General features: G+C 37.3%; 1 long non-coding RNA gene across 1 annotated transcript; it reads left to right on the forward strand.

Moving 5' to 3' along the window:
* Positions 1-7,041: 7,041 nt before the first annotated feature.
* LOC145656491 (uncharacterized) lies at positions 7,042-9,491 on the forward strand. Its single transcript, XR_014122161.1, has 3 exons — positions 7,042-8,796; positions 9,150-9,226; positions 9,374-9,491. It is a non-coding gene; the product is annotated as an uncharacterized LOC145656491 (long non-coding RNA).
* The last annotated feature ends 377 nt before the right edge of the window (positions 9,492-9,868 follow it).

Genomic DNA, 9,868 nt, shown 5'->3' on the forward strand with positions numbered 1-9,868 from the left:
ATAAAGCAAATTGAATTATAAACACATACTATATAGGGAAAATGACATTTGTGACATGCACATTTTGAAATGGTAATGTGATTGGGTTGTTGTTTTTTTCTGGAGTGCTATTTAGTGCACCCTTCTCCCGGAAGTTACGCAGACAGAACCTCTTTTGTGTTTGTTTTTCCTGACAAACGCTCAAGGCTTCTGTCACTAGCGTGTTGATCTCCGCTACTGCGATACATTAGACCTCGTTGGCACATCCAAAAGGTTGAATACAGGTAATTAACATCAGTTTCGTAATATTTTCACACTGCTTGATTGTAGTAGAGCGCGCTGGACTAGTTCGTTGCTAACGTTACATAGACAGTCGGCACATCCTGGCAAAGTTTATTTTTAGCAGCAACTGTAGTTAGCTAGCGAGCTTGCGAACATTAACCACAATAGCGAGCCGTTAGCATGTCATCAAGCTAATGGTACCCGTCTAGCTAGCTACCTAGCTAGCATCATCAGGATTCAGACAGGTGATTTGATCTCGGCCATGAGCAGCTACTGTGAATGACCTTCTGATTTTTAACATTTGACTTAAGTATTATTAGATAGCTTTGTGAAGGTCAATAGCTAGGTTGAGCAAAGAACTAAGAAGTAAACGTTTTTAGCAAGATACTTAGAATGTTTATGGTTTTCTTAAAGTGCTGGTAGCTTAACAATTATTTATGGTCTCCTTGCTGTATAATCGCGTTAACTTGGTTCTATCTAGCTAACCTAGCTACGGCGGTAATAAACATTACTGTTAGCTAGCTACTTAGCTATTTTAGCCAGCTCACTCAATGTGTTAACGTTTCATCAGAAGCCAATGCGTTCTAACCGAGTAGGTACGATATTTCCGCTTGTATTTAACTTTAACGTATTAGTCGTTTTTAAAGTTGTTGGCTAACTAACTGATTCAGCCTCAAGGAGGTAGTGAGATCTTCCACACTAAACTAAAGCAGCAACAACAAAAAACAGTCCCTTATTATTGAACATTTATAAGTAAGCATGTAGCTAACCATGATATTCCTTTATTTTAATTGGACATCTGTTCTGTTGTAGCTCAGTACACAATGCTTTCTTAACAAAAATGTACAGGACATTGTGCAATTTTATGCAACTAAATTACAATGAAAATAGTACTGAAACAGTTCAACATGAAAAATAATGGGGGGGGGTCATGTTATAAAAATGAAGTGACTCAAAACTTACACATTAGGCAAAACAGTTCAGGTCTGCAGAAGGGCAGTAATGTAAGAAATGTAAGGCTGTAACTTTCATCTTTGGTTATATCTTAAATTTTGTCTATAAAATTTCTAGATTCCTTTGATCAGAACTTCTCAGGGGTCATTTTTTTTCACCAAGAGGTATAAAAACAAGACGGGTGTCTAATTCCACAGTGATAACATTACCCAAGACTTCATAATCTTCTCCCTTCATTAAACATTCGACACACTGTCTAACTGCCTGGTTTCCATAAGCAAAACCACACGGCCCTATTATTAGAGACATTAGAGAGATAGATTGGATAGAATTCAGTTTGAATATATTTTTCACTAAAATGCTTGTGAAACAACTCTAGAAAAGCACACACTGACCCCAGATTATTAAAAACAGTTACATATGTTTTGCACAAAACCCCACCTTTTTACTGTTTGCGTGCTTACAAAGGAGAAATAAGTCAACAGGATGCCATTGCCTCGCTGAGCTTGAAGTAAACACGCAAGGTGATTTTCAGTGGCAAGGAAGAAACAGTTCCCTAAGGTTTCAACAGCTTAATTAAGACAAACTTCACATGCAGGCACAGGGAACAGTGAGACCTTTATCACAATGTCTGCTTTGGGAATATGATAAATTATCTCTTAACGCCAAACAAGACAACCTTTCTAACAATGGAAACTAAATGTTGTAGATATGTTGCCAAGAAACATGTAGTGTTACAAACACTTTGTAGATATTTTAAAGATCATTTTAGTGTGAGTCAATGTTATAATGTTAGCTACACCATGCAAGAAAATTAATCTAAGATAGATACCTAGCTTTACCAATTCAGCTGTATGTAAAATATATTTTAAACATCTTGCACTAATGCTTGGAACATTAGGCATTTGATTACATCTGTGTCTGCGATTTTGAAAGTGTTTTTATCTTCCCTGTTATATCTACTATAATGCCCCATGTTGTGCAGTTTACCAAAGAGTTTTGGGGTCAGCACATGTCATGAATTACTTTCAGGTGAACAAGATATGTCATACCCTTTTAACCCACTGGTCCCTTTCTGCTTCATGGGAGGTTGTAACCAGAACAGCACACTGTCTCTCTTTTCTCTGACAACCGACCCTCTCTAGTGAATCCTTTCTATTTGTTAGGTCCTACTCTCTGACCAGTCTGTTAAATCAGGGGGGAATCTGGATATGGTGAAGACTTGAGTTTGAAGATAAAACACCTGACAGTACATTAATCCTGTCTAAAAGAATACAAAGTTTAGGTTAGGTTATTTTATTCAACTGCAATTTAGTATTTCAGGTTCTTTCATTTTTAAATCCTTCCAATACAGCTATGGGAGAAGACAGTAGGCTATTCCAAGATTTATCAATTTGGTGGTTTCACACAAATACTACAATATATTGATGGAAATTGGAATATGGAATAGAAAACAACTTGTAGCCTAACACAAATAAATAAGATTCACAGCTACATAAAGAAAAAAAAAGGTAAAGTAGCTTGTTGAGTTTGGAGCTGCATTCAAAATAGTACATTCTCTAATTTTTAACCTTATTTTTCCTTTTTTGTAATTCTGTGTGTGCATGTAAAATTAACTTCATGAGGCAATCATTCACATTATCAGATACCTTTGCATTTGATGCACTGCAAGGCTGCTTGTTTACTAAACATGGGAGGCAAGACCTCTCCCAGGGTAGCTTGTTTTTCGCCTTCCCAGCGCTAACTACTCTCTTGTGTGACTGTTCCATGCTATTACCGTCAAAGTAATAAAGTATTTGAAGGTATATTAGGTCTACGTATACAATTCTGAGATTACTTTTTGTTACGGAGTAGCTACAATAATAAAACCTAGACAGTCAGATCCAGTGCAACTGTAAGTAGCTAGTTAGCTAGCGTTAACCTAATGAACCAGGATAGATAGGTTAGCTAACGTTAGACGGTGTAAAGCCAAACACGCCATCAGTGCTGAGTGTATTTGCCTTAGCTAGCGAGCTAACTACACAGCGGCAAAAGTCATTTGCTGGCTGTAGTGTTTGTAAGTAACACAGTAGCATTTACAATGTAATATTTAAAATTATATCTTGGCTACAAAACACAGCCAGGATCCCCGTTTCGTTGATTTGGTTGGGCTGCCAAGACAACAAAATAGTCCGCTGATGCTTTCGTTAAAGCTACAGTACTCCATCTCATGTCAGTGTCTATTTAGCTGCTATTTTTTTTATTAGTTTCTGATAGGATCTTTAGACTACGTCCGATGCTTTTCTTTTGTTTTCGATGCTTTTGAAATTATCTTAAATTACCAGTTCTCTTCTTTTCTATAAGTATGTTTTACATCAAATTCGGAAACGTACAGCCTTGGTGGAAAAAAAAACAACAACTATCGATTATATTTTTGACGAAGATGCTACCTATGAAACTACATTCACAACGGAGCTAGTTATGTAATGTAATGCAATAAATGTAGACCTGTTTTATATAGTCCATGCAACAAAGTTACACAGAATCCTACAATTAGTCTACCTTAAGCAAATCCAAACATTGCTGTGAAAAATCACTTCAGGGATATATTAAATACGTGCCACCACCTATGGTAGACATTTGACGGTTAATAACGCCTAATAAAAATAAACATGTTTTCTTCCAGTAAATTTACATTTACGGCATTTAGCAGACGCTCTTATCCAGAGCGACTTACAAAAGTGCTTTGTCATTTTCTCATAGAATACGTCCTAGTATTCCCAGTACAGTAGGTTAGAGTCCAATATACCAATGATCTAGACTACTGTAGAAATACAGGGATCACTGTAGTAGGAAATCAAGAAACGTGTGTTGGAGCCTTTCGTGAAAAAAAAAACATATAGCTAGGTAGAAGCATGATGCAAAGTTGACTTTGGTATTGACACCAAGAGTTATATATGCAACCAGGTAACTCGGGTTTACTCCTTTGTGCTCTATTGGCCTGTTGTTTCCATTAGGAATTACTTGACGTTTTTGTTGTAGGGTGCTATTCTCTGCTTATCCACTAGAGGGCAATAAAACGCATTTATTCTGAATGAGCCACACTTGACCAATTCGTCAACTAAATGAAATGTGGGTCATGCAAATTTCGCACGTCTGCCTTTCTTGACTTTACACTGGGCGTTTCTGAAATGGCTGTCAAACACAATAGACTTCCTCCGCAACTAGTATTTAATAAGTTATTAAGAGCATGCAGCAGATAGAAGATTTCAGTAAATAGAGGATATTGGTAAAATAAAACCTAAATAAGAGAAAAAAGGAATAGACCAGTGCCAAACCCCAAAAGCCTGTTTTATTTAGCAATCAGAGTAGTTAAAATTTTTTAGGTGCTTTTGTCAAATGCTTGGTTTTAGAGTTAAAGAGTTAATTAATAATTATGCCCTGTGGAAGTTTGTGAGAAGCAGTTTATTTGGGCCTTTCTGAAACTATAAAATCAAGCATTGTACAAGAACCACCTATACCTCAGTTGAATTTCTATCAGTTTACATACTCTCTCTCAGACATATCAAACATCATTTCAAACTGGACTTCCATCGCTAAGCCCAGATCTTTCTCAGGACCAAATCAGTTACATCTACCACTCAATCACTTAGAAGCATATCTTTCAGAAATTAAACTCTGGATGAAACACAACTTTCTTATGTTAAATAGCAACAAGACCGAGCTTATCATAGGCTCAAAATCAATCCTGAGTAAAACTGGTTCTTTCACTCTAACCACTGATGATATAGCTATGTCCCCTTCCCCTGGTTAGAAACCTGGGTGTTATCCTCAGTGCAATTCTTTCATTTGTACATTGTACATTGTGTATATAATCATAATATACATATATTGTACATACATTGTTAATATATTTTGTACATACATAGAAAATATATATTTATCTGTATATATATTTTTTTTCTCTATGCACCCCTGGTTCTCTTCCTCAGTTTGGACAGAGCACTCTCCACCATTTCACTGCGTGTTATACTGTGTATGACTATGTATGTGACGAATAAACCGAACTTGAACTTGAACTTGAACTTGGCACCCATGTTCATGCTACTGTTAAGATGTACTTCTTTCACCTGTAATATTACTAAAATCCAAAATCCGTCTGCTAATAAATCTCTCATTCATGCTTTCATCTCTAGCCTCTCAGACTACTGAAACACTGTCCTTGCAGGCATTAGCCCTTCTCTCCTTCACAAGCTTCAGATGGGTCAGAAATCTGCTGCCTGTCTTCTCATTCAATCCCAGGTACACCAGCACATTACACCCATCCTCCAGGATTTTCACTGGCTTCCTGTTAAGTACCACATTCATTTCAAATCTTCCTTTTCAAATACAAAGCTCTCCATCGTCCAACACCTAAACTATCTGATCTTCTTGACTACAAACCCAATCGCTCTATCAGATCTTCTTCTGCCGGGCTCCTTACTGTTCTACACCCAACCTTCATAGCTTTGTTGATCAGGCATTATTATTATTATTATTATTATTATTATTATTATTATTATTATTATTATTAACATCATCATCATTACCATCACCATTGGAGCATTACCTTATGTCTTAGCAGTGTCTCAAGAAAGCAGAGATGCTTAAACGCATGCAGAGGAATAAGGATAAAAGGCACAAATAAAGTGAAAACCAGAAACAGACTTAGTTCATTATTTCCATTTACTCAGAAATAATGAAATAAGAAATAATGTACAATTGTACTGATTGCAATCCCACAGTTGTTTACCAACAATTATGTACATACTGTACTTTATACTGGTGTGATTCCTTCATTCACACTGTATTTGGGCAGAGAGCTAATGAAACATAATAAAGTGAGGAACACTAGCAAACACTGAGTCAAGTATAAAAAAAAAATGGTATGTTAAAAAAAATTCCTAGTTATGATTTCACTTTATTTTTTTATGGTTGATGCATCTTCATAAGTGCATTACTGACAAGCTTTAGTCAGAGAGGACATAAATATCTTGGTGACTTTGTCCAAGTCTTGGTGTGTTTCATAGAGAAAGCTTTGTTTTCAACATGGCTACATGTTGGCTACTATACTGAAAAAGCTTACAATGCCTCCAGAATACATGGCTCCAGTATTCATTTGAATGTTATAGCAAAGGGGATATTAAATTAGAGAAAATGTATAACTGAATATTACTGTTTTGGATTATATAATTATTTAACGTTTGAACCCTGAATACAACATAAATTATACAGCAGTTACAAAAAAAGTCAAATGGGCTAGTTGATGTCCTGTGGAGACAAGAGCTGAATAAACATGAATTAAGTGATCATTTCCTGAAGTCATCCAGCACTACTTACTTGCATGCATTGCTCCTCCCTTACAAACACAGAGCTGAAAGGCAAAATCTGGATGTAAAAACCTGTTTCTGGTGCCTGTATAAAATGTTTGGGAAATGTCTGTGTGCGTTTGCATGGCCTTAATTTTGCCTATTAGAAATGCTACACTATAATGGCCTATAATGCTATTAATCAATGTCAGACTATATAAATGTATTGTTCCATTAGTGCAATTCTTAAGCAATGTCATAACTATAAATACTTCATTGTATGTAGTAGGCAAATGAATAAATGAAGTACATCATTGGTGAGTAGTTATTGTGGAAACCAAATTTGTATTTTTATGTGATTAATGAGCAGCCCTTTTATTTTTATATATATATATATATAATTGTATAGTGTGCATTGTCTTTAACATTCCTAACATATCCTCATTAAAACTGCATTTTGAAGTTAGTATCAAATAAATGCTTGAAATTAACTACTATTAATGTATATTGTACACATTCAAAGTTACTCTTAAGTGTGTTCTGATAAATAAAAAATCATGATGACTATAAATAATATTTTATAATGAGATGATGCACCATCATGATTGCACACTTTGGATAGCAGAGTGGTGCAAAGAATACTGTTTTTCATATTTGTATGATACCTGTGGACTAGTTAGAAAGAACTACTTTGATCACTGAGTAAAGAATTATTTAAAAATGTCTTGTACACCACATATCTGTTTGCCACTATAAATGATTTAATTCCATATTCTAGCCTCCCCCTCTTGTCCCAGTGGAGTTATAATGTTTCATAATAAGTTACAATGGGAGCAGACTCTGACAACAGCACACTCTGAGCATGTATACATCTACAAGATCCTGATTACTGGTAAAAATCAGTTTGTCAATAAGTGAACTGAAGTGTTCACATGCACAATAATAATAATGTGATTATGTAAAAAAGGACAAAAAAGCATATGAAAAACAAACAAACAAACAAATTGCTATATGGGATCAGTGAAATCGGGGGAATTCTCTACAATGGACCTGATCTTAAAACCTTGTCCTCTTTGCCCGGCTGCAGAACAAGAGAGCCCATATTCCACTTACACTGACATAAAAAAAAAAAAAATAGAAATCTGATAAAGCTGTTCATTTGCCCAGATTAATTAATTAATTAATCTGGGTTTTGCTTTGTGCGATGTAGAGCCGAACACTGATAAACGTTTACGTGACATTTTACATAGGAGTCTTATTTCCCTTTGCAGGGGTAAATGCACTCAGTGGCATTTGCAGTAAAGCACTGAATTACATTCAAAATAGACATGATTTATAGAAGCAAGCATTTCAGTTTGCTCAGAAAGTCCCCTGGATCCAGTCAAATGTTGTGCTCCAGCGGAGTACCAGGACAGAAGTGATCTTTGTCTAGTCTCTCACTCATCTGTGTGTCGATCGGAGGAGCCTCCTTACAGCAGAAGTATTGCTTCCAGAGCCGCTGGAACACCGTGCGGAACTTCTTGATGCGGAATGCATACACGATGGGGTTGACGGCGGAGTTGCCGTGGGTGAGCAGGATGGCGATGTAGAGAAGGAACATGGGCTTCTCGCAACCAGGGCTGAAGAGTGTGATGCAGTTCAGGATGTGCAGTGGGAGCCAGCTGGCGGCAAACAACACAAGCACAAGCGCAAGCGACTTGGCTAGCTTCAGCTCCTTGTTGTAGTACTTGCTGGGGTCGCCATGGCCCACACCGACCTTCTTGTTCAGTTGCTTGTGTGATGGAAAATATTATTTGATCATGTATTATCATGTGATTCATATGTAATGATTCATATATAATCATGTTAATCCTTTCCATCATATAATCCTATATGAATGGTTTAGTCTGCAACTGACTATAAAAGACAACTCCCAGTACACAGTTAACATGTAAAATGAAAAGTTATTTACTGATCTAACTTAAGCTAAATAGCAACTAAATCTTTTGAACATACAGTATTCTATTTATTATGCACATATGGTAATTCTATCCTGACTCATGAAAATGTGGAATTCTGAATTGTGTAACGTTTGTAAGAAATTGTAGTGACTTTGCTATATCCTCTTCCTCAGAGCTGTTCACAACGGAAGCATCTCACCTGCGGACTCTCGGGGTTCTCGATCAGGTGTTCTTCCAGAAGAGGAGGAACCTTTTGACCGTCGAAGAACTTTCCGGTATCTTCCCCAACCTGCCCCAGGTCTACAGTCTTCATGGTCAGTCTCTCTGTGTGCGAGCGTATGTGTGTGCGTGCAAATCCGCTCCATTTGTCTTAGTGTGTTTTCAAACCTACATTTCTGAAGCCTACTTGGTGTCTAAATCATAATCAAGATTAAAGAAGTGTAAAACCCACCCAAACTGGGAATTTAATGACAGAACAATATCAGCTATCGGCACCATGCCATTACTGTGAGCAGGTATGGACTGGAGGCTGTACATGTTGTTTCTGCGGTGGCCTTCATGACACAAGTAGAGTTCTGTTGCCCACTGACACAACTTTCTAACAAACCACATATACACTGGCTCGCTTAAACAGATTCTGTTTTGTGGCGTTGCATTTGTGTTTCAGTGAATCTATGTGAGTCCATGAAGAGGCTGAGGGACTCTTCTATAGTTCAAGGCATCGGAGACATCATGGTGTCTAGAGTGAGCTGGCTAGTGTTACTCCCTTTCTAGTTCACATCATCTTTTGGTGCTGTCTAAAATGAAGGGGTTGTTCTGTGTAGTGTGGGATATACTTGTTGCTTTACTTGATATGTCAGTAGCTCATGTGTTTGTGTGTGTGCGTGTTAGTTTGAAGACGCTGCAGGAGAGGAGTTCCAGGAGCAGGTGTCTCACCTGTGCAGTCAGCAGAGTCAGGCACTGGAGCTCATTAAAAATAAACGCAAAGACCCACGTTTCACGCACCTTATACAGGTAACACTTTTTAGAGGTATAAAGCCTTTGGACAAACCTACAAACACTAGAGCTTCTGCCATATTTGTTAGTGGGCTGGGTTGTGAATTGGTTGACCCATATTTTGAATTGGAGACTATCCAGTCTTTTATATTTGACTTTTATTGCAGCACATAACTTCTAGTGATGCTGTTTTAGGTATAAATTGGTGTTGCAGTCAACAGAATCCACATTTGGACTTAGATGTCCTTGGCTCATTCGTGTGTGTGTGTGTGTGTGTGTGTTAGGAATGTGAAGCCAGCCCTCACTGCCGCCGACTACAATTAAAGGACCTTCTAGTGTCTGAGATGCAGAGACTCACCAAATACCCCTTGCTGCTGGATAACATCATCA

Source organism: Electrophorus electricus, unplaced genomic scaffold, assembly GCF_041902795.1.
Source record: "Electrophorus electricus isolate QZ-2024a unplaced genomic scaffold, ASM4190279v1 Scaffold67, whole genome shotgun sequence".
In the NCBI taxonomy this organism is placed as follows: Eukaryota; Metazoa; Chordata; class Actinopteri; order Gymnotiformes; family Gymnotidae; genus Electrophorus; species Electrophorus electricus.